General features: G+C 40.3%; 1 protein-coding gene across 1 annotated transcript in view; it reads left to right on the top strand.

Moving 5' to 3' along the window:
• The window catches only part of ZNF407 (zinc finger protein 407), a 459,175-nt gene that overhangs the window by 865 nt on the left and 432,188 nt on the right, over positions 1-26,122 (top strand). The window lies entirely within an intron of this gene.

The following is a 26,122-nucleotide window of genomic DNA, read 5'->3' as shown; positions in this document are numbered from 1 at the left end:
TTAGCGTCTGGTTTCCAGCAGGGGCTCCCTGGACCGCCCACCCACTCTCGATTCACCCCCAGGTGCCCTGGCTGTGCCGCTGCCTCTCGCGTCTTCTTCCGTTAAGCGACGCTGGTGTGGGCGAGCGGAGGGTACCGCGGTGGCAGCGAAGGGTCCTGGCCACTCCCGACTTCAGCCCGCTCTGCGCCAGTGCGGGGAGACCCCCGGCTGCCTGACGCCGCTCCCGGCAGTGTTGGTGTTTCCCAGTAGTTGCTCACCTTTTCCCAGCCAGCTAGCACGCCCTGGGTGCGTGGCTTCCTGTAGTTTAAACTGGTGGAGGCGGGGGCAGCGGCCACTGACCTCTGTCGGTTGCACTGGGTTTTGAGTAGCCCATTTATTTCATTGGGGAGTTCTGGAATAGGACAAACCGCTTCCGTGGATACACATGTAGAATTATTTTATAGGTAATCACAGTCTTAATAGAGATCTGAGTTACAGCTTTGCAGTCTGTGCCTAGTGACAGCCTAGTCGTAGCATGTATCTGTTTTGTGATGAGATGCTAGTCCAGTTAGAACACTGTAGACAGGGGCCCTAACATGTACTCCTTAGAACGCTGTTAGAAAAGCTCATATGCCATTTGGCATACTCACAGTACTTAATTTAGTGTGGCAGTCTTGTGTAGTAGGAATTACTCCCTTTTTACAAACTGAGACTCACTTTGCTATATACAAAATTACTAACTGCTACTGGCACAAGGTAAAGCTCTCTTCTTTGACATCTAAGGCAGGTGTGATAATTGCTGGTAACACAGTTGCTACTGGTGCGTTTTTTAAAGCTTTATTTTGGAATAAATTAACATTTACAGAAAAGTTGCAAACAATAGGACAGTTCCATTGGTACCTTTTAAGCAGAGCAGAGTGGCTCCACTTCAAAAACACTGGTCCTTGCTTTGTGCCAAACACCCTTCTAGGTGTTGGAAATAGTAATCCACTTCCCTAGAGGATTTTGAGATCTGGTTGAAGAGACACATATAAATAAATACAATACTTTTTTTCTAAGCACTAAAATAGAGATAGGGGAGCACAGTGGAAGTTATGGCTGATTGACGGTGGGGAGTGGTGAAAGCTTGCAGGGTATATTACAGTATTTGAGTTAGATCTCTAGGACTAGTGGGTATTCACCTGGTTGAAGGGACATTTTCTCCAACATTCATTCCAATTATGTTTGTTTTATTAAAGTGTAACTCGCTAACCTTAATAAAGTTTGATCCTCCTCTTTCTCATCTCCTTTAAGAAGGTGGTTTGTATCCCAGATAGAAGAATCCTAGTTTCTAAATCCATGAATTGGCGAATAAACTTAGCTGTATATTTCTAATTGGTAGTTGTGACTCTTTCGACTGTAGCTGAGATTGGTTTTTAGGAATGTACTGTGGTCCTCCACTGAGAGTTTTCCTTGCTTTCCCATTCTGATTACTAGTGGGATTAAGTAAGTCATTCTGGAAACATTTAGTGCATGCTTACTTTGTGCCAGCTATTGCACTAGAGTAAAATGATGATCAAGATAGTGGGGAGTATAGACAAGCAAATGTGCATTGGCAGTGCAGTCTAATGTCATGCCCACAGAGTGTCACAGTGCCAGTCATGATTCTTGATTGTCAACCATGGCAATGGACTTGGCTGACTTAAGCAGAAAACGAATTTTTTGGAAGTCTATAGATGGCTTTCAGAAATGATGGGAAGGCTGGGGAACTGTATTCAAAAAACAGGCAGTAACCAAAAGAGGCTGGCTGATGGGGCCACAGCCAACGCAATATCACATAAATAGTCTGCCTAGAATTTTGCTGCTGGTGACATTGCCACTGGAGAAACTGCCACCTCTGTTGCTGGACTGTTGACTCTCTTCTACCACCGAAAAATCTCTTATTGCTCCTGCATCTTTGTGACCTTTTCTTCCAAGCCACTGTAGTTGCCAGGGAGCAGGGAGTTGGAGAGATGGTCTTTATTTCTCACAAAGACCCATGCCCCAAAGGATTCCTACTATATAAGAAGGCAGCTTGGGTTGTGTATAGCCCTAAAAACAAAACTATTCAGCATAACCACTGAGCCTGGCAAGTCTAGAGAGGTTAGGGAGGAATACCAAGAGGGACTGACAACCAAAGAATGAGTAGGAACTCACTGGGCAAAGAGATAAAGAGCGGATAGGGAGTCAAGTTTCAGGTAGAGGACCTCCAGGCGTCAGAAGGTAGTGTGGAACATTTCAAGACTTGAAAGGTGTTTAGGATGGCTGGATCATGGAGTATGAGAGGAGGTGTGGAAGAAAAGACTGGAGAGGCCCTCTTGAAGAAATGTAGGCAGCGTAGTGGCATGTGCATACTTTTGTTTGTTTAAGCACTTCAGTGGCAACTATGGAGACCAGTTGGCATGGTGTAAGGCTAGGGGACTGGGATCTTTCAAAGGCTGTTGCATTGATACTACGTTAGACATCTCAGAAGTCTGAACTAGGATAGTTGCCCAGATGTAGGGGAAGTGAGTGGATTGTGCATGTTCAGTTAGTGGCGTGGATTCAGGGATGGAGTAGGTGAGAGGGGTGAGATGGATGAGTCACGGTAGACACTGAAGTATCTGCTTTGGGTGACTGGGTGGAGCCTGGTGTTCTCTGTGTGGCAATGGAAGGTGAGCACGTGTCCCAGTGATAGTTCAGTGTGGGCTCATTTTTGTGGACACACAACTGTATTGATGAGTCTGCAATCTCAGAGAACCATCAACATCTCACTGCAGCCAGCCTTGGTTCCTCCAGTTAATTGTGTGTGTGTGTGTGTGTGTGTTTGTTTGTCCATGTCCGTCTGCCTTCTTCACTAGATTATGGTAAGACTGCTTTCATGTGTATGCATCCCAAGTCTCTTGCGTGATGTCTTACACATAGAAGGGAATGTTAGGCCATTCTTGCATTGCCTGAAATGAAAAGAGGTTTAATTGGCTCATGGTTCTGCAGGCTGTACGGTAAGCGTGTCACTGGCATCTGCTGGTGAAGCCTCAGGAAGCTCTCCATTATGGCAGAAGGCACAGGGTGAGCCAGCACATCCCATGGCAAGAGCAGGAACAAGACAGCGGGGAGGTGCCACACACTTTAAACAGCCAGCTCTTATGAGAACTCACTCACCATCTCAGGACAGCACCAAGCCATTCATGAGGAAACACCCTTCCATAATTCAGTCTCCACCCACCAGGCCCTACTTCCAACATTGAGGACTACATTTGAGCATGAAATTTGGAGGGGATGCACATCTAAAGTGTATCAAGAGGAATCAGTAAATATTGTGGAATTTAATGGAATCAGTATGAGTAGTTTGCAGCAGAAAGAAAGTACAATTATATGTGTATAACATGTCTCTATATAATATAGGCATGCATATATGTGTATATAGCTAAACCTACATATGAATCTTGCTTACGTCACTAGTGAGGGGTCCACATCTCCTGTATATTTTTTGTGGTGGACTTTTAATTCTGATATTATCAGTATTGTCATGTGACTAGAACATCTTATCGTAATTCTACAGGTAGATCATAATTGTAATAACTCTCTGCTTACTTGATTATCTTGCAATTCCAACTACCTGGAATAAAACCCAGAAATAGCCTTGCAGGAAGGTGATGACAGTGTAGGAGTGTGAAGGAATTACCATCTCCCTAAATAAAATAAAATCTGGAACTTCTGGAATTGAGCCCTGAAAGGAGAACCTTTTGTGGGAGAAGATGGAGACAGATGATGGTCTCCAATGCTGCTTTCCTTAAGTTTTATTTTTCCTTTTGAGGACTCATACGATAGTTTCCAGATATAATAATCCTTGTTTAATAGTTCGGTTTTCTTGAGTATAGCCAAGAAAACTGGAAGTTTTCAAAGTACTAAGTTCTTAGGGACAGTAAAAGGCAGATCAATATAGAATTCAATGGAACAATAATAATGTTTTTGAGCTCTTTATATAAACACTGTGCCAAGTGCCTCTATACATAGTCCCAGTTCATCCCCCCAAATCCTTCGAAGTATGTACTACATTTTATTGATTTATGGGACACTCAAATTTAGGATAAATAGCTTGTGCAAGGTGACACAGGTATTAAATGATAGAGCCAGGATTTGAACCAAGATGATCGGACTTCAGAACCCCTATTTTTAGTCACTAAGCTATATTACCTTCTGTAATATTTTAGCATTGATTCATTCAACTTTTTTTTTTAAGCTTCTCTTACATCCAATGTGATCTGCGAGTTGTTAGAGATCTAAGGAAGCATAAGCTGAACACATTGCCCTCGTCCTGCTGGGAAACACCCTTTGCAGTACTGTGCAGCCCAGGATGCAGAAGGCTGAGTGTGTGAGGGGAGTTGGGGGCAAGGAAGACTCCTCAGGGGCACTCCTGAGGATGCCCAGCTCTGTGGGGGCAGGGCATTCAGGAGAGAGCTCAGGCTCCCAGACAGCCCGGCAGAGCACTGGGCAATGTAGCATTTGGCAGCAGGGGCCAAACTGTGAAGGACCTTGAAGGCTGAGGTAATGCTTGAAGAGTATATTGTAAGGGCACTGGGGAGCCAATAACAGGTTCATGCATTTGTTCATGTCTTAGCATTTATTTAAAGAAAGTTTTGAGTCCTATACCACTCACTGTGCTGCATGGATGCTATGAGAGTTGATGATAAGGAATCTTGCTTTAATTTGGAAGAAGGTTTAGGGAGACTTCTCAGAGGAAAGGAGGTCCCCACCGCCCTTCAGTTATTTATCTAGTTGTTTACAACTGAAAAAGCAATGCATGCACACAGTGAAAAATTGCAAATAGTACAGTGATGTCTCAGACTCCTCGGGCTGCTCTCCAGAGACAATCACTATGAACAGTTTCTTGAGTTTCCTTCTACAAGTGCCCCTTCTTTTAATGTGAGCAAAGCAAGTGACAACAGTATCTTCTCTCCATGAAGCAATTCAGACAGTAAAGCCCAACCAGGTAAGGCAGGCTAGGTAATCAGTACCTGAAAGGTTCTTAATGGAGAGAAGCATTCTCTGTTCTTAAGCTTTTTTTTTTTTTTTGATGGTTGTTAGTTTTTGTCTTAACATTCAAGCACTGGAAAGAATAAGTACTTCCTGATCTCAGGCACTTTTCCAGAGGTAACCACTGTTAAGTAATTTCAGACTTAACAGGATGTCTTGGTGAGCTTCCAGTGTTACTACATCTATGTAATATTTTGTGTTACGGATATATTAGCTTATATAACCATTATCTTATTAATGGACATTAAGGATTTCTGACTTGGGTGATTTGATAGGTTGTAAAGCTATTTACTGCCATAAAGAACAAAGGAAAAAGGAGTAAGTTTGTGGGGGAAGTTGATGAATGCATGTAACATCCAAATGGACTTAGGGGTCTGGTACCTACAGAGCCATTGGCTAGAGATAAAAATTTGAGTGTCATGGGTAGTGGATGGGAATAAAAACTGTGAGAGTTCTCTTGGTCACTAAGGAAGAGGGGAATGAAGAGATAAGAGAGGACACCTCTTCACAAAGTACAGGGTTTGATTCCATTGTAGCTCTTTTGCTCCCTGGGATTCAGGGGATTCCACAAAGTTCTTTAGATGGGTCCTTGCCTAGTTTTTCTCCTTGTTTGCTCCTGTTTTGCATCCCTGTGGTGAGTTCCCTTCTCCCTATCCCAGAAGCTTTCTCATGTGCACTTTGATCCTTGGCTCATCTGCTATGGCCACCAGGGGTCTTAGGTTTAACTCACACTCTCAAGACCTCCATAGGCCACACTTGCACAGTCCATGGAGAAGGGGAAGAATGAGAGCCACAGCTTGCCAGCCCAGAGTGACAGATCTTCTTTCAGGGGTGGTCCTTGCAACAGTCTATGCAGCTGTACAGACACCGTCTTTCCAAGTGGCTGCTCCAGTGCAGGGACATGAGAGCCGCATCATGGATGTAGGCGCAGACTTATCTGTGAAATCTCATGCCCCACAGGGAGTACTTTTGAACATTACATAGGCATAACTTCTGGGATCCTTGGCAGAGGATAATAAACCAACATATAATTCAATGGGAGTAATAATAATAATGTTTTTAAGCTCTTTATATAAACACTGTGCCAGATGCGTCTGTACATATATCGTTCAATCCCCCCAAATCCTTTGAGGTATATACTACCTTTTATTCAAAAGACACTCACCATTCATAAGAATCCTTGCACCTGAGGGCACCTGAAGCAGGTGTCCGTATCAGATATTTCTAGTTCATGCGTAGTTCCTCAAAGTCCAGATGCAGTTTACAGTTGGGCCATTCTTACAATTAGTATTGCTTAGTGGCATAGTTGACATTCTTCCCCCTATTAGGTTACCAGAGGGAACAGAGCCAGATGGTTTAGCAGTTTAATTTTTGTGTATCAGGGAAAGAGTTTTGTTAACCATTTCACTCACTGCTTGCAACACCATGAAAGAAATGGAGTCCATTCTTTGATATTTAGGGTCTGCCTTCCCAGTGCCATTTCTAGGGTGAAAGACATTTCATCAGTGATTGCAGTCTTGAAGAGTACCTCCTTCACTCCCAGTTACTTGGAGTGAGGTCTCCAGTCCAACCATTTCCTAATCTTATAAGGACTGGGAAGCATGGGTCTTGGATCTGATGTCTGTAGCTTCTGGCTGTGTGTCATCAGATAAGTCTCTGAATCTCTCTGAGCCTCAGTAGCTTCGCTATGAAATGTGTGTTATCTTGCAGTTTGCGTGAGTGCTAATTGGTAGAATGTGGGTAAGTCTTTATACAGGAGCTGACACAAAGCCAGTCCCCACTCTATTGTAACTGTCAACCAACAGCAGTCATAACAGTACTGCCCATGCCATGAATTAAGCACATATAATAAGGAGTTTGAAAAAATTAAAAATTAACAAAACAATAGGAAGTTTGTTTCCTCATATGTAACAATAAAGGTTTTCTGCCCAGCACAGCAGTTGATTACCCTGAGTTACCAAGAAAACATGAAATTATATGCTATATACATGTTAAGAAAGTAGGTAATTATATAACTTTTTATAAGATTTCTATGAAAACTGCATTTTTTTAACTTAAAAAATAAGCTTTATTATTAACCCAATAAGATAGAATTGTGGGACACACTTTGGCGTACTGGAAAGGTAGGTTGTTAACCAGTCAAACCAGCAAAAACCCCAGCCTGCATCTGTGTGTGCTACTGTTGGACTAGTGTGACAAGGAGATTCTAGTTCCTGGAGCATGGGTAGGGACTGTGGTCCTTGGGTTCTTCATCAGAGCCTTTCCTGACTTCCTAAGCCCAATGAAGTTACCTGCAGAATAATTTGTTTCTGTGAACTTCGGTGAGGAAAGAGGCCATGGTTTCATGCCAGAGCGCCCTAAACCTCCAGATTGTCAGGGATCCCTGGCGGCGGGCCTGGGCCTGGTGTGGACATGAGGAGCCTTTCCAGTAAATAAATGGAGAGGGGTTTAAGGAAAAGAAGAAAAGCTTCTGGGAGATCCTTTTTGTATTTAATAGCTAAATGATAATCTTAAAAATGAAATCTGAAAATCTATGTGAAAAAAATGCAGTAATTGATTTGTAATGGGTTTCAGGTTGAAACTCATCATGTGTATGTAATGCTGAATTCTATCTGGAAAGGTGCTTTTTAGAACTATTATGAAGAAAACCTGGATAGAACCAGTTTCTCATGAAATAATGGAGATACCTAGGTTTATATATATTTTTAAAAATATATTTTAAATTTATGTTGAGTCAGGGTCTTGCTATGTTGCTCAGGCTGATCTTGAATTGGGCTGAAGCAATTTCTCCTGCCTCAGCCTCCCAGAGTGCTGGGATTACAAGTGCGGGATTACGAGTGTGAGCCACTGTGCTTGGCCTAGATCTATACATGTAAACATTCTTTTTTTTCATACTTGTTTGATTTTTTTTGTGATCTCATCGCACATATTCTTTATGTGATTACATGGAGCACAGTCCTGAACTGTGGCTGACATTTGAGTGTCAGTATTTTTTGGAATTTTTGGAATTATTTCAAAGTAAACGATATAGAATTAAATTGGAGAAACTGTAAAATTAGAGTTTAGATGGCATTAGCTAAAGCAAAGTAAATGCAACTTTATTTAAAATAGAAGAAATAACTTTAGATGTATCAAGTGTAATTCAGAGACCAATTGATGAAGAAATTTTTATTGTTTCACTTTGATGAAAGAGAAACATCTGGTGAAATACTAGTGGTGGTCTTTTCACTTTCAGGCCTTAGAGGAATGACTGCTCCTATAGGGTTGTCAACTTTTAGAGGGAATAAGGCTTGTGGCAATCCAATTCCGACTCCTCATTGTCCGGTAAGAAAGCTGTGCCCTACAGGAGGCAGGTGATTCGTCAGTCTTACAGTTAGTTGTAGAACAAGGAATAGAAGTCAGGCCTCTTGATTTATAACTGGTCTTTTTGCTCCTCCATTGGTGGTTCTTAATCCTAATGTGCATCAGAGTCACCCAGAGGGTTTGGGCATCCACCAGAAACTGGTTCGGCAGGCCAGGGCTGGGGCTCGAGAATCTGCATTTCTGGCAAGTTCCCAGGTGACTTTGCAGCTGCCTTCCTGAGACCACACTTCTCCAGCCTCAGCGTCACCTGATGTGGCTTTGATCTCTCAGGCCACTTGCAAGAAGAGATTAAGTAAACCTTCCTAGGTTTATACTAGACTAACCTTTTCCCTAGTACTCCGAGAATCTAGTTTTTAAATTTTATGTTAGAAAAAAGAAATGCATGTAGTGATTAGGTGGGGAAGAAAAGTAGAAATGGAGTATTTCTCACAGAGTCACTGTGGCACTTCCATTTGTAAGTTTGGAGCTAATTCTATTTGTCAGGACCACTGGCCATTGACAGGGCTGAGTTTGTGCTCTGAGGCCCAGTCTTAGCAACATTTACTGTGAAGGGGTGTCCAGATTGATTGCTAGAGTGTACAGGAGTGAAAAATTAGTTCTGGTTTTGTTACTCTGTGCTTTTTTCTGTTATTTTGTGCACTTCAGTATCCTTTTTTTAATATATAAAAATCTCATCAGGCCCTAGCACACTTACATGTCGTAGTAGATGATAAATAAATGAGTTGAAATGAATTAAAAGAGTAAAAGGGAAATAACATAAGTCGTTTATCTGGGGAGACTTCTGTGCCCTAGAGAGTTACTCTGTTCTCTAGAGTATCCCAATCACAGCCTCTTTCCTGAACAATTGCAATTTATTTATTCCAGCTTAATCCTTATTTGTAGTTATTGAACATTTTTAGCACAAAAGTTAGAGATAGCGTATTTTCATGTTAGAATCCGTGAATGATCCCTCCCTTTTTTCTTTTTCATCTGAAATGACTTTTTAAAACTTTCTACTTTGAAATAATTTTAGGAAAAAAAAATTGCAAAAATAGTCCAGAAAGTTCCTATGTATGTACATTTTGGCCATCATCCTTTGTTGTTCTCATGTATTCATAAAACAATTACTGAAATCAGGTAATTGATAACAACTAATCTAAAACATTTATTTGAATTTAACCAGTTGTTCCATTGATATCTTTTTTTTCTGGTCCAGGATGCAACCCAGCATCCCACATTATATTTTGTTATCACGTCTCCTTGGTCTCTCCAGCCTGTAATAGTTCTTTTAGATTTCTTTCTTTTTCTTTTTTTGGAAGTTGGAGTCTTGCTTTGTCACTCAGGCTGGAGTGCAGTGGCTCATCTCGGCTCACTGTAACTTCTGCCTCCCACTTCAAGCAATTCTTCTGCCTCAGCCTCCTGAATAGCTGGGATTACAGGCGTGCGCCACCATCCCTGGCTAATTTTTGTGTTTTTAGTAGATATGTGATTTTGCCATTTTGGCCAGGCTGGTCTCAAACTCCTGACCTCAAGTGATCCTCCCAGCCATGGCCTCTCAAAGTGCCAGGATTACAGGTGTGAGCCACCATGGCCAGCCAGTTCTTTTAGTTTTCTTTGTCTTTCATGACTTTGATACTTTTTAAGAATACTGGCCAGTTATTTTGTAGAATGTCCCTCAGTTTGGATTTGTTTGATGCTCTTTCATGATTGAAGTTTAAGCATTTTTGGTGGGAATAGCACAGGGGTGAAGTCATGCCCCTGTCAGTGCATCAGATCAGAAAGTATGTGATATAGATATGTCTTCTTCTGAAGAACGTGAACTTTGATCTCTTGGTTGAGGTGATGTGTCAGGTTTTTGTACTCTGAGGTTAAACATTTTTTCTTTGTAATTAATAACAATTTTTTTTATTTGGTGCAAAAAGTTTGAAATGAACATAATGTCAGAATCTTTTGAGTCTGACCTTAACTGTGAGATATTTCATATCTTGGGGAGGTTTGTTATTATTCATTAGAACCAAACATAGCAGGGAAGGGTAAAGGGTTTAGGATGTTGGAAGGACATGTATTTGGTGATATCAGTCAATCAGTATTGAATTGGAAGCTGAGGAAGCTGTTTGTCCATTTCCTTTGCTGTGGTTCTGCGCTCTGACTCACAGTTGTCTTCAGTGAATGACTGTCCCCATTTGTGCAGTGGGGATACATTCTTGAGAAATGCCTCACTAGGTGATTTCATTGTTATGTGAATGTCACGGAGTATACAGACCCAGATGGTGCAGTCTACTCCACAGCTGGGCTATATAGTGTGGACTATTGCTCCTAGGCAACAAACCCATATAGCATGTTAATGTACTGAATGCTGTAGGCAATTGTAACCCAATTGTAAGTGTTTTGTGTATTTAAGTCTATCCAAATATAGAAAAGGTGCAGTAAAAATATAGTATAAAAGATAAAAAATGGTATACTTGTATAGAGCACTTACCATGATGGAACTTGTAGGACTGGAAGTTGCTCTGGGTGAGTCAGTGAGTGAGTGATGAGAGAATGTGAAGGCCTAGGAGATTACACTTTTATATGACTGGCAGTGTAGCAGGTTTGCTTACACCAGCATTACCATAAACGTGAGAAATGTGTTGTGCTAATACATTACCACAACTAAATGACGTCACTGGGCAACAGGAATGTTTCAGCTCCATTATAATGACATGGAACCATCATCATGTATGTGGTCCATTGTTGACCGAAATATCATTAGGTGATGCATAACTGTGTTTTAGTTCATCACCGGGTAGTTGCTCTAAGTATCCTGTGGCTTATCCATTTGGTGGTTCATAGAGCTGGGTAGATGTGTTTTCTTTGTAGATCATGTGGATGGCATTGCTGTATGTATTATGTATGTTTGCATATAAATTGTCTCTGTTCTCAAAACATATTTTTTTATTGTCCCAACTGGGGCACATTGGAAGAAACACATTGGATGTTTCCTTCACAGAGTTGTAAGCTTCTTGGAGGCAGGAAACAAATTTCTTTTGGTTTACCAGTGACTTGCTTGGGACTTGCAACACACAAGGCACTCATAAATATTTGATGAATAAGTGAATGCATTTTGTTAGCTGCTTTTGCAAGTTACCAGAATTTTGTGAACGTCTTTTCACATGAATGTGGGGCTGTGTAATCGAACAGTATTCAAGTAGATGGATTGCCACATTAGCTTTACTTTTAACTATCCTCCATTGTTGGATACTAGGTCGTTTCCAGTTTTTTTCTACAGTTCATGGTGAACATCCTGAAACACGCATATCCCCTCTCCCCCTTTCTCTCTTTTTCTGTTTCTCTCGCATGTGTGTGCAAGCGGATTACTCTCCAGATAGGTAATTATCCGACCAGTACCATTTGAGGCTGTTCATTTTCCTGTCTTTCCCAATGCTTAACTCTTTAGCTTTTTAGAATAAGACTTAATTTATTTTGGACATTTTTAAGGTTTCTTCCTGGAGTGTAGTGAGTGGGGATCATAGTCTGACTACAGTTTGCAAATAACCTTCCAAATGTTCATGTGAAATTTTCCAATTTTTTGTTTGTCTCAATGAGAGAGCAGAATAAACCTCAGTAAGGTAATGGTTAACGCCTAGTCAATATTCCATCACTTTTTGTATCCTCTCTAAAGTTATATGTGGTCTTTACCAAACAGGAAACTTCCTCAGGGTGGGATATGTTGTTAATTCACATTACTCATGAAAGTCAACTGCAGGTCAATTAAAGGCTTAAATATAGAAGGCAAACTATGAAATTTTCAGAAGGCAATCCAGGACAGTAGTTGTATGACTCTGGTTTAGGAAAGAGGGTCTTAAAAAGATCACAGAGGGTACAGACCATAAAGGAAAAGATCAAAGTGTTTGACAATATTGATAGCTCTTGTTTATTAAGAAAAACCATCAAGAAAGTGGACAGGTCACAGGGAGAATAGGCATACTCAGTACATATTACTGATAAAAGGTTAGTATCCAGAAGGTGACTACAAATCAGTATGAACAACAGAAAAGGGGACAAATGACCTAAATAGGCATTTCACAGAAGAGGAATTTGAATGCAGAAATGCTTAACTTCATTAGTAATTGGGGAAATGCAAATTAGGACCAAAGAGTGTATAGTTTCTTACACATTAGGTTGGCAACAGTGTAAAAAGTCTGACAATATTGGGAGGACAGAAAACAACTGGAATGCTTATATAAAGCTGGTGGGAAAGTGATACGCTGCCCTTGAGAGTATCTGGTAAAGTTGAGATACGTGTATCCTTCGACCCATTAATTCCACTCTGTCTTTATCTTGGAGCTGTGGTTTCGGAATTGTTTCACAGCATCATTTGGGAACTTATTTGAAATGCAATTTGGGGGCTCTGCTGTGGACCTACTGAATCAGCAACTTTGAGGATGGGCCAGGTTTCTGAATGTCAAGCCCTCTAGGGAATGTGATGCTAAAATGTGAAAACTATTACCCTAGAGAAACTCATGCACATGAGTGCCTGAAGACATGTGCAAGGATGCTCACAGTCATACTCTTTGTAAAAGGAAAGACTGGGAGCAATGTCCATCAGAGGAGAACAGATGCCAGCATTGTATCATATTCCTATAGTGAAGTCCTGTACAGTAGTGAGATTGGGTGAATGTTAGCTGCATTCATCACCAAGGATAACACGCAGCTGGAACATAATCTCAAGAGGAAAAAAGCTACTTGTAGAAAAATGCACAGTTCTTTCCCTGTTTAAAAGTTTAGAAACATGCAAAAACAAAGTTGTAGATTGTTAGAAATACAGATATGATAAAGTAATAAAGAAAAGCAGGTAAATGATGCATACAGGACTCAAGTTCTGTGTGTATAACTGTAAAAAGGAAGGTGATACAGGAACACAGAGGGACAAGTTATTAAAGATAATTTGTTTTTCTTAAATTGTTACCTGCACTCAGGATTTTGTTATGTTTTACATAACAACTTTACACATATTGAAAGTAGTTTCTTGTATATACCAAATATCTCAAAAACAAAATCATAAAAAAGTTGACGATTTTTTAATTTTGCATACTCTATCTACATAGGGACTTTTCAGTTTGTATCAGAAAGATGTGATGGAGGTGAAGAGAACTTAACTCTTCAGCTCACCTCCTGTAAAGACTTTCAGGAGTAGAGATAGGAAGAAGAAGACTGGATTAAATGATAATTGTTGTTAATACTTACTGAGCATCTACTGTGTGCCAGGCACTGATCTGAGCACGTGACATACTGAGTTTATATGCCATTAAATAAAATAAGATTGCATCTTGCCGTGACTCTGTGGGGTGGGCATTATTAAAAGTGTTATTAAAGGTGTTATTCTTGCTTTGTAGAAGAGGTCCCTTGTCCATGGGCACAGGGACATCAGGCACAGAGGGAGTCTGACTCTGAATCACTGCCATGCAGGGTCAGAGGAAGAAGACAAGCATAGACAAAAATGGTATGTCTGAGAGAGCCAAAGGGCAGAAAACAAAAATCATGCTATAAATGGAGTGTGAAAGAAGACTGGTAAAAGGTTTATTTACTTCCTTTTTTAAAAAAAAATTCTTAGTAGGTTTTTTTTAAACCAGTATACATGACTTTGTCATTCTAGGAGATTACTAGTCCCTAAAGCATAAAAAGTAATTAATCACATTTTGATTTTAGGTCTTGAATATTGAGTCTAAGTGACTTCTAAGGAGTGCATCTTTCAGTTCACATCCCATAAGATTCTGGAACTCATACTTACTCGCTTAGGCAATTCTTGCTAAAAAGAGGGGGCACATTTGGGGAATCAACATTTGCCTTTTTTTTCTAGCCTTTTATAACTTTGTTTTGTCATATTTATATTATGGAACTTTTCTTAAATCAAGGTTGCTTCTACTGTAAATCTTATCCTAAGCTATCATATGATAGTCACTCTTTAAAGTTAACAAGTATAGGAAAAATAAAAAGATGACTCTAGAAGTGAAATTACCTGTCCTGTGGATCCAAATAGTACTACTATTTTTCTTTGATATTGACTGCTGAAATTGTCTAAACCATGAGAACCGTCAAGTATTTGTAGTTTACATAATGTCATACTTTCTAGTGGAATTGGCGCCTCACTAAGAAGTTGACAGCCCGTGAGACTCCTTCTGTGGCAAGGATGCCCGCGTTTCATACACATGTAGTATTTCTAGGAGATCCCTTATGGGCAAATAGAGAACATAGGTTTCTTAAACAGATTTGAGGTACTTCAGCTCTTGTAGTTTCAGTTACATTTTGCTAAATTTAGCAACTCTCAATTTTAATTCTCAGTGCTTTTCAGTGTATTTGATGTTCATACTTCTCTTTAATTTTCCCTTATATGCTGTGTTTTTTTTTCCCATTAAACAAACCCACGTAGTTGTTTTAAAGAAAAACAAGGTAATAAGAAGCCTAATAGGGAAAAGAATTAACATGGTTGGAGTAATGCCAGTCTAATCATCAAATGTAACCAAAGCCCAGCATGCTTTTCAGTTATTAAATATAATGGAAACTTAGTGTTTTAAACCTAGAACAAACAACAGACTTCTTCAATGGAAGTGTGTAATTCACTTGTGATTTCTCTTGATTGTGAATTATGGATCAGAATTTGATATATGATTATTGGATCCATTATAAAATGAGGAATAGCAGTTATAGGAGTGCATGTTAATTTAAAATATAATTTCAAAACCATTATAATTTTAACTAAGGTAGTAATGTACTTTTAAAAATAGCTTAGAAAGAATAGGGAGTAGAAATTACAGCTTCCAAAAAGGGGATCAAATGATTTTTATTAAGAATCTTCAGGGTACAAAATCTAGTTTTCAATATGGGTAGTATTTTACTATATTTCACTGTAACACCCTAGGATTTCAAGGTGGTAGGTCAGAGCTATGTTTGTTAAAAGTGGCATTCAGGATAATTTTATGTGGCAAATTATGATGGAGGTCAATGTCTTTGGAGTCCCTGTGTGATAGCCCTATTAAGTATAGTGCATGTCTGCTTTTTCCTGATTGATTTATCGCTTCCTGCCCCCAGTACACACACACTTCTTTCCCTTCTCCTTTTCTTCACCTCAGCACTGTGTCTGGTAAATATGCAGTAAGTGGACATTCGTTTTTTTGAAGAGTTAGGAGAGATTTTAGTCCAGTTGTTCCCAAATCTGGTTCATTAGAATCAACCAGGGAACTCTTTAAAAAAGTACAGATTTTTGTCTCTGCTCCAGACTTTCTTAATCAGAATCTTTTCATGGGTAAGACCTAGAGATTTCATATTTTTTATGATTAGCGAGGTTTATAAATGATTGGTATTGTCTGTAATTCTCTTATTTTACAAATGTCGAAGTAATAGCACTAGGGATGCTTTTCCAGTTGCATTTCTGAGAAAAAGGTTTTCATAAGTCTTGTACAGGCTAAAAGCCTTCATGTATGGCAGAATGACAAGCAACATGATAATTTTTGGAGTGACGTGTGGCAGAGATGGCTAGCTGTCCACCCTACTTCATTTCGTCCCTTTGCACAATTCCAGGTTATGTTTTACAGACTCCCTTGCAGCTAAGCAGAGATGATTGGAAGTGATAGATACCACTTTCACATCAAGGCTGTTAAGAAACAATGAGCCAGCCGCCTCTTTCATGCTTACTTTGTTCTGTCAGCTGGATGCAAGGAATGAGAAAGCTCAAAGACTTCAAGGTGGAAGGGGCTTCAAGGTGGAAGGAACCTGGATCTCTAAATCACAGATTGAAGCAGAACGTTTGCTGACAAGGAATACCTGCCTTTTCAAGAATGAGATAAAAACTTTTATCATGTTTGAGCCATTTTAAAGTTAAAGTATTAAAGCAGTTATATGCGAGGGCATTAAATTCTTATTGGGTTGGTTCTAGCCACTGTATCCAAATCTAAAAGGAATGGCAGATTATGGATTTGAAGAAAATTCATATTCTATGGTTTTCCTTCTTCCCATGTAACATTTCTGTTGTCTGTTCTTCAGAATATATAAGAGTACTATTATAGAGTTAGGCCATTTTATTAGACTGCGATATTTGCTTAGACATGGAATCTGAAGGGGGCCACTATTCATGTGTGAAAATAAGTAATTGAAGACTTGTGATGCCATCTGTGAAAGGTTGCCAGCAATGGGGAAAGGACTGCCTTTCTTTTTTTTTAATGGAGTTTTGCTTTTGCCTAGGCTGGAATGCAATGGTGTGATCTTGGCTCACTGCAACCTCCGCCTCCCGGGTTCAAGTGATTCTCCTGCCTCAGCATCTCGAGTAGCTGGGATTACAGGTGTGAGCCACTGCGCCCAGCCCCTAGTATAGTTTTAATTGTTTAAATTTTAATGGAACAAGAGGAACGGTTACCTTTCCTCGATGGCTGATACTGTTGAATGCAGCATACATTAACCAGTTTTGCCAGTAATGGAAAAAACCCCATGCAGTCCTTTCAGATGTAACATTCTGTTTGTATTAGTGTCACTCAGGACTCTGTTTTAAGGCTGGTGTCCACCACAGTGGACAGGAATTGACAGATTCAAATGGCAAAGGAGTTAAACTTCTTAGTACAGAGACAAAGCTGTACTAGGAAGGGTATAATTTTCAGTAAACCTTCAGTTGAAGATAAAGCTTTTTGGATTCCTTGATGTCTTCTTGGGGACTAAGAACTGTTAAGTGGAGTAGAGGTTTTGTCAGGTCTAAGAAAAACTTTGTCGCTTTTAGGGAGATTTATATTCTTCTGACTCTTCTGACAGTTTCTAGAGATGTTGTAGAGGTCTTTGTAAGTCATATACACAAAGCCAGCCCATTCCCTCCACCCGTCTACCCTCGTTTTGATTTTTTGTTTTTTTCACTTTTTATTTGGAAGCAATTTGAAATTTATTAAAAAATGCACGAATAAAACTAGAAAGTGTTTCTGGGACACCTGCATAACCTTCATCCTGAGTCCCCTGTTGTTGCGTTTCCCCATTTGCTTTGTTGTTTCCTCCCATTCTTGCTTGTTCACGTCCACACTGTCTCCCCCACCACGTGCATCCACATCCACACACTTTACTTTCTCTCCTGAACCACTGAGAGTAATTTAAATACATTGTGACCCTTTACCCATAAACACTCAGTCTACATGTTTTAAGAATAGGGATTTTTCTCTTACATGACTCTGGTGCTATTTTCAGTTTTATACATTCACATTGGTGCTTTTTGTCAGTTGGCCTAAGATGTCCTTAATAGCATTTTCCTCCTGCCAGCCCAGGATCCAGTCTGAGAACAGACATTGCAATTCATGTATCTTTAGCCTTCTTTAATCTGGAATACTTTTATATGAAGCCTTTCTTTATATATTTTTATAAAGCCTTTCTCTATCTTTTCTGACATTTTTGAAGAATGCAGTCCTCTCCACCTTTTTTTTTTCCTTTCTCTAAACAATAATTATTCCTCGCACACTCCTCATTTTGTGTTGTCTGCTGTTTCCTCTTCATTAGCTGGAGGTTTTATTGGCTACAGTAATGCATAGGTGATGTTATGCCTTTCTCAAGGGGTCACGTCTGGAGACACACCGTGTCCATCTGGCCTTCGTTGAGGATGTTGATTTTGATCCTGCAACGTGTGCCATTTTATCCACTGGACAGTTACTGAGTTTGTTTTTCCCTTGTAATTAATAAGCAGGTTTTGGGGCGATGCTTTAACACTGTGTAGGCGTTTGGCTCCAAATCTAAAACGTCCTCCCTAGAGTTAACTTCCCTTGATGATTCTTGCTAGATACAGTTTTTGCCAATATGCTTTTCTATCTCCAGCACTCCCTCCATATTTACCAGTTGGCCCTCAGCCTTCTTCTATAAACAGAGCCATCCTTTTGCTCCTCTCTCCCCACTCGTCTTTCCATCCGTCCCTCCAACTGCCTATCATTCAGTCGTTGAACTGGGCTTATTCATTCCTACTTGTAATGGTTTAATGGGACTGCATTATTTGAGTGCTGAAATTGTCGCAGATTTGGCCAGTGGGAAGCCCCGTCAAGCTGGTCCTATGTCTTTGTGTTATCTTGTTTTTCTTTAAAGTATTTCCCCACTTTCTGCCGTTAGGTGCTCCAAGCTTATTTTGTGCCGACCTTGCCCCAGCCCTGGAATCAGCCATTTCTTGGAATTCCCAGTGGACTTTTAGTGGGGAATAATATTAAAGACCAAGATCTCCATGCTGGGTGTGTTCCTTGTTAACTGGCCATCCTCCCTGCAACTTCCCAGTTGCCCATTCTTGAGTATTTAATGTGAGGTCCAGTGAACCAAAGGTAACTTTCTTGGTGTAGATAAGTGACCAAATTGGATCCCTGGATCTCTGACTGTTACAGCAAGTCACCTTCTGACTTTCATTTGTGGAGTTTTGTTTCTGAGTTTAGTCCGAGGACCTCAGTCATAAATGTATTTCCATCTAAGGACTTGCTTTTTTTTTTTCTTAATTGAGAGTAGTCATTATTTTTATTACTTCAATAACGTGTAGAGATTTTTTTTAAAGCTTCCCACTCAGTCACCTCTTCCCCTCAAAGTAATATATTTTGGAAAGTATAGAAAAGTGCCAAGAAGAGGAGAAAAAGATTACTTACAATTTTACCATGGAGAGGAAAAGAACTATTAACCTTATTATACAAATGGACTTGGATAGAACTATATCCATTAAAAAATGTAATACTAAAGTTTTTTAGCTAATAATTTATGTTCCATACATCTTAGGGCATCTTAGGGGAAATGCTTTTTTTTTTTTTTTTTGAGGCAGAGTTTCTCTGTTGTTACCCAGACTGGAGTGCAATGGCGCGATCTCGGCTCACCGCAACCTCCGCCTCCTGGGTTCAAGCAATTTTCCTGCCTCAGCCTCCCGAGTAGCTGGGATTACAGGCGCGCATCACCATGCCCAGCTAATTTTTTTTTTTTGTATTTTTAGTAGAGACGGGGTTTCACCTTGTTGACCAGGATGGTCTCGATCCCTTGACATCGTGATCCACCCGCCTCGGCCTCCCAAAGTGCTGGGATTATAGGCGTGAGCCACCGCGCCCAGCCTTATGTTCCATACATCTTAAGGCTTGATAGTTTTATATCATATGTTAGCTTATTGACTTTAGAATTACAGTACTTTTCAGATTTTGTCCAAAATTAGTAGTTTTTGTCTTTTATCCCCTGCAGTTCTTTGATGAGCCATTGTGTTCCATTTCTTCTCATGGACCTGGTGAATCTAAGCAAGAACAGTGGTTTATTTTAATACTATTTTTTTCCAGTATTTCCTGGAACAAAAACCAAATCCATTATTAAGATACTTTTTTTCTACTTTTTGAGTGTTCAACAACTCCTTAATATTGGGAAGATATTTTCTTGTTGAATTGAGGAATCTTAGTCCCTCTTTCTCACTGTACAAACTAGGAAACGGAGGCTCAGCCAAGTTCTCTGAGTTGCTCTGTGTCCTACAGCTTATTATTGGTACAGTTGGAATGAAAGCCATGGCCTCTTTACTGAAGCGTAATGTTCTTTCTCAAAAGTGTTAAACATTTTCACTGTAAATTTATTATGTTTCTTTAATTTTATCCTCCTAATTCTCCTGGCTTTCCTTGACATTCATATGTTATATACTTTATTCTCTTGTCTTTTGAAAAAGATGAAAGGAAAATTTAAGGAACGTATACTAACTTTTATCTTGGAATGCTTTTTTTATGGCTGCTTTATAAATTCTTGAAAATAAAGGGTCTAATGGAAACACTTAATGAGAAAGGAGGGGCTCTATCACATGTCACCTCCCCCTACCTTTTTTAGTGAATAGACCGTTTAAACTAAATTAAGTAAAGGATATAAATTCTGTTGTTTCAGTTTTAATAATTTCATGACTGATTTTATAGATGAGATTATATTTTACAATAAATAGGAAGAAGAATTTATACAGCCTGTTCTATTTGATGTGAAACAGCAAATCCCATTTCTCTGTAGCTGTAAAGAAAATTCATTATAATGTCTTTAGTTGTACGAGATGGTTTCATTGTGATTAGTTACATTGATAATAAAACAACCTTTTTCAAATGGCATAAGATCCAAACGATCCTAGGTGTCTGCTTCTAATGGCATTGAATTTTTTCACTTTCTGTTTAACTCATAGAGTTGCCATTTCTTTCTCTTGTTCCCTGTTTTTCTGTCCCAATAATTAAAAAAAAAAATTAGATGGAAATGCCAACAAAACACTGGTTTTAAAAATACTTTTTGAATGGAGAGATATTAAATTTCAGTTTTTTTGGATAAATATCTCTGAGTACAAAAGATATATTTGTCAGAGATGGCTGATATAAGGTTGTCATACAATTAATTTTATTACTGGATCAATTTAGTGTATTTGGAAAATAGTGCTTGGAATATAGGAAAGTTTTAAAAAAAGAGATTGCCAGGTGAGATGGCTGTGCTAATTTTGCAGGCCAAATTTGATTTCTTGCTTTATAAAGCTGGTAGTACATCAGCGTGAAGAGTGCTGGATAGGTGGAAATCTTTGATAATGAAAGAAATGATGGTCTGCCTATTCTGTTTTGGTCCCTATGGTTCGATCCCTGTCAGTATGGTTTTTTGGTGATTGTCTTAGCTCTCATTTTGAGCATTAAGGAAATATTTCAACAACTTGTAGGCAAAATTGAATTGGATATTTGATATATAACATGTGTGTCCTCTGGAATACAAACAATATTCTATTCTGACTTGAGTGAGAATTTTACTATACTCTGACCACCTGGGCGTGGGAGCATGTAGTTCTAGCCTCTTTGCCTTCAAGGTACCCTTGGACTCTGGCTGGAGAAAGTTCTTTCTAGGGTCAAGCTCAGTGTGGCATGCAGGATACTTTGGAGGTGGGATTTGCTCAGGTCCACGTCCCATGAACAGAGGCCTCTGAACTTGAAGGCCTCCTGCCAGGTGAAGGTGCGAGACTTATGTAGTGTAAGAGGCCAGAGGGTTGTGACTCATTCAGCTGTGATGACCTGTGGCTCTACATGTGTGTACTATGTAGGTTTGGGGCTATGGCTATGAGAATTGTAGGCTGCTAAAAATGTCTGAGCCAAGCTGGGAAGGAATACATGATTAGTTACCTCCAAGGCAGGCCCCTTGCTAAGTAGATTCTAGGGGCCTGTTTGATAAATGCCTCCATCCAAATTGAGCAGATTTTTCAGGAAATGTTAAGATATTCCCCCTATTTCCATAGAAATATAAATTTAAAGCTCACCCTACCATATCTCATTTTTTTTTAATGTTTAATTTTTGTGGGTACATAGTAGGTGTGTGTGTTTATGGGGTGTATGAGATGTTTTGGTATAGGCAAGCAGTGAGTAATAACTACATCATGTAAAACGGGGTATCCCTCGCTTCAATCATCTGCACTTTGTGTTACAAACAATCCAATTATAAAGTTATTTTAAAATGTATAATTAAATGATTACTGACTATAGTCACCCTGTTGTGCTATCAAATACTAGTTCTTATTCTTCCCCACTTTTGGTACCCATTAACCATCCCCACTTCTGCCTATTAACTGTATTAGTTAGCTCTTTAATTAATCTTGATTTTTCTTGTATCACTTTTTTATTGAAAGCTGGATCAAATCTGATTTTGGTAGTGGGAGAGATACAAATATAAATGTCATTTTATTAAAGCTTTAAAATAGTTCGAAAGCAATTCTGCCTCTGATATGAATTTCATATAAATATTTCAGTTAAAATTTCTTGACATCCTCCTGTGTGCCTTAATACTGTTGTACTAGTACAGAAAATTCTTGTTAAGGGTTGAAGCGAATGGGAAAGGAAATATATATAAAAAATATACAAAGGGGGTATGAACTTGAGCCATATCTTTGACAGATAGAAAGGAGAGAGAAGGGTCCTTTAAGAGTACCTATCGCTACATAACCAATTTGGCCAAAACAGTTGCTTAAAGCAAGAAGCTTTTATCATCTGTCAGTGTCTGTGGGTGAGGAGTTTGAGAGTGGGCTTGTCTGGGTGCTTCTGGCTCCAGGTCTGTCCGTGGCTGCAGGTAGGATGTTGTAGGAGCTGCTGTCCTCTGAAGGCTTCTCTTGGGCTGGAGGATGTGCTACCGAGACGGCTCACTCCCCTCTGGCTATTGGCAGGAGCCCCTGCTCCTCACTGGCTCTGAGTCAGAGGCCGCATTTCCTCGCCCGGTGGGCCTCCCCACAGCTGCTCATACGGCCTTGCTGCATGGTACTGGCTTGCGCTGGACAGACTGACCCTAGGGGAGGGCATGCAGGAAGCACAGGGCCTCTTAGGACTTCGTCTCCAGCATGCAACATCCTCACTTCCACCATTTTCTGTCCCTTACAAACAGGTCCACACTCAAGAGGAAGGGAATTGGGCTTCACCCTTTAAACGGAATTCAGAGAATTCATTTTAAACCACCCGAAGGCATTTTCCTGGGTAGAAAAATGAACAACTTTACAAATGTGTAAGTTAGGAATGTGCTCTAGCCTGTTCTCAGGACCGTGAGGAGGTGGGTTTCGTGGACCGCAGTGTTTCTGTGTTAGTCCTGTTGTGAAGAAGCCAGACCCTATTACACATCCACGTGTGGTAAAATTGCCTCTGATGTTATCTAGTGAATGGGCTTTTAGGGTGTTGTATACTCTCTTCTCATAGATGAGTTTGCACAACTTGCAGTTGTACATTTTCATGGAAGAGTAGTTTTTTTTTTTTTTCCTTTGTGGGGTGAGATACTTGATTTTGTGATCTCTGTTATAAAGTGACATTTCTGCTGGGAGGAGACTGGTGAGGAGAGGTTGGAGTGCAGCATCCTTTAGTTACCCTCAGATTGTACACATGGGGTTTCATAACTACAGTTAATATTAAGCTGACTTTACGCATGGACTTGGTGGCTGTTTATTAAATGAGGTAATACTATAAGGGGAAGACACATTTTCAACAGGAAGTCAGCTGAAGTGATAGATAAAGGAGATGCAAGTGGTCTAGTAGTTTCCGTTGACTCTGACCTTGCTCAGCTGTTGCCCTTGCAGCTCATAGGGAGCTTGTGGGCAGCCCTGCCTGGCCAGCCTTGCTCTGTGAGGAGCAGAGAATCCCTGCCAGAGGGCAGTCATCACTTCTGGGGTTCGTCCTTTTTTTGGACTCCCCAAAGAGAAAGAACAAAAGACCACTAAGGGGTTTTCATACGTGTGTGTATGCATACATGCCCTGTTACACTTACCCTTCATGAAGTAACTGTGGGCCTGGTGACAAAGCCACATTGCCTGCATGATGAATGTGGGTGAATCTAGGAAGAGCGAAGGGTGAGATGGGGAAGGATGGGAGAGGATTTTTATTTTTTTTTTTTGAGACGGAGTCTCGCTCTGTCGTCCAGATTGGAATGCAATGGCGCAATCTTGGCTCACTGCAACCTCCGCCTCCTGGGTTCAAGCGATTCTCCTGCCTCAGCCTCTCGAGTAGCAGGGATTACAGACGTCTGCCACTACACCCAGATAATTTTTGCATTTTTAGTAGAGATGAGGTTTCTCCATGTTGGCCAGGCTGGTCTCGAACTCCTGACGTAAGGTAATCTGCCTGCCTCAGCCTCCCAAAGTGCTGAGATTACAGACGTGAGCCACTGTGCCTGGCTGAGGATGGGTTCTTTATGGTATCATCATAGCGGTGTTTGTCTGTGTGTGTGAGAGTATCTGTGAATGCATGTATGTGTGTCAGTGAGAGTGTGAGTACGTGTGTCATTGTGTCAGTGTCTGTCTGAATTTGTGAATATATCTGATGTGTGTGGGTACATGTGAGGGTGTATCTGTGAATGTGTGAGTCTGAGTGTGTGGGTGTGTGAATCCTATGAGCGTTTTAGTGTCTGTGTGAATGTATCTGTGAATGCGTGTGACTGCATGTGTATATCTCTGTCTGTGTGTCAGTGTGTATGTATCTCCGTGCGTATCTCAGTGTGAATGTGTGTGTCTGTTAGCCTGTGAATGTGAGAGTGCATGTGTGTGTGCATGTGTGTACGTGTGAATGAGTGCATGTGTGAGTGCAGATGTGTATCTGTGTCAGTGTGTGAGTGTGCGTGTATCTGAGTGCATGTCAGTGTGAATGTGTGTATTAGTGTGAATGTGTCCATGTGTCTGTCAGTGTTTGTGAATATGTGAGTGTATGTGTGAATGCGTGTGTGTACATGTGAATGTGAGTCCGTGTGTGTCTGTGTGTCTGTGAATGCGTGAGTGCGGGTGTGAGTGTGTGATGCATGTTGAGTGTGAGTGCATGTGAGTGAGACTGCGTTTGAGTCTGAGTGTGAGTGCGTGTGTCTGTGAATGTGTGAGTGCGGATGTGAGTGTGATGCATGTTGAGTGTGAGTGCATGTGAGTGAGACTGCATTTGAGTCTGAGTGTGAGTGCATGTGTGAGACTGCATGTGTGAGTGCGAGTATGAGTGGGCGTGCATGTGAGTATGAGTGTGTGCACATGAGAGAGTTCCAGAGCCAGAGCTGCAGCTCACTTCATGGATACTCCTCAGGAAGAAGAAAGGTATAGAGAGAAATGAGAGATCAAAATGGGTGAATAGTGGAACAAAAGGACAAAAATGAGGGGAAAAATGTCATGCATGCTGCCCTAGTATAGGAAATGGTTTCATTTGACTGAAATAATTGATTCTCAAATTCTTCCCAGAATACCTTCTTTAATACGCGGAAAGAAAAGTCCTGTGAGAAGCGGCCAGCAGGTGTCATCAGAAGGCTGCGCTTCATTTGTTTTATTATTGTTCTCAAAAAGTATTTTGAGTTCTTTCTTGAAACATTTTCTTTTCTTCATAGGCAGAGAACAATTTCAGCATGGATTTCTTTTGTGACAATTTCTGGGTGAATTAATAATTTATAGGTAAAAATGAAGATCATAAAGCTACATGTAACTTATATTTATAGTTAAGGAACAACAGCTTGATTGTTTGGGTAAGATGGATACTTGGGGATTATTGGTGGCACAGTGAAGAGGGGTGTTGAATGGGAATTGACGATTGAATAGGAAATGTAACACTTTAAGAAGACTGGCTTTAATAACAAATCCCATTATTTTAGTCTAGATACTTGCCAGGTCTTCTCAATCTTGAAACGTTACTGTGGGAAGAAATCTGAGGCTTATTCTACTTCTTCACTGATTTGCAAGCATTGGTACTTAGAGAGGGAAAGGAAGGAGATAACGCCTTCCTCTGAGAGCTAGCAGTGAGTTACCTGCCTGTTTTCACTTTGTTCCGGACAGAATCAGAGGGGCTTTCTGGTTCATGGTATGTTTGTCGAGTGAATGACATGAAATCTGCCTCAGAAAAATGAGCCCTTAAACTGTCCCAATTGGATGATTTTTGAATTGTTTTTAAAAAAGACCCTTTCCGGCTCTGTTGGTAATATGCCAACAGAGTTACTTGTTCTAGTAACCTTTCCCAGTGAGTTAAAAACAATTTTTACATCAGCATAAACTTTCTCACCTGCTGAATCACTTCTATATGACTCTGAGATACTGTTAAACCACTCTGCATCCCAGCTTACTGATGTCATTCTAGGTCTGGACTGTATAACTTAAATTCTTACAGTGAGCTCTTTCTGCCTTTAGACTGACTGTCTCTGCCTTCAGTATGTCTTGCATTTTGAAAACTTAATCTTCCTAAAGCAGTGTTGTGTCTCAGTGACTCCCCACTGGCACCATTGAATAAAATCCAGCTCTTAATATGGAGCCTTCTGTGATCTGGGCCGGGTCGACCAGCTGCCAGTTTTCTAA

Source organism: Aotus nancymaae, unplaced genomic scaffold (genome assembly GCF_030222135.1).
Source record: "Aotus nancymaae isolate 86718 unplaced genomic scaffold, 86718_ANA_hifiasm-v0.15.2.pri h1tg000020l, whole genome shotgun sequence".
NCBI lineage: Eukaryota > Metazoa > Chordata > Mammalia > Primates > Aotidae > Aotus > Aotus nancymaae.
This window is presented reverse-complemented; position numbering and strand designations above follow the sequence as displayed.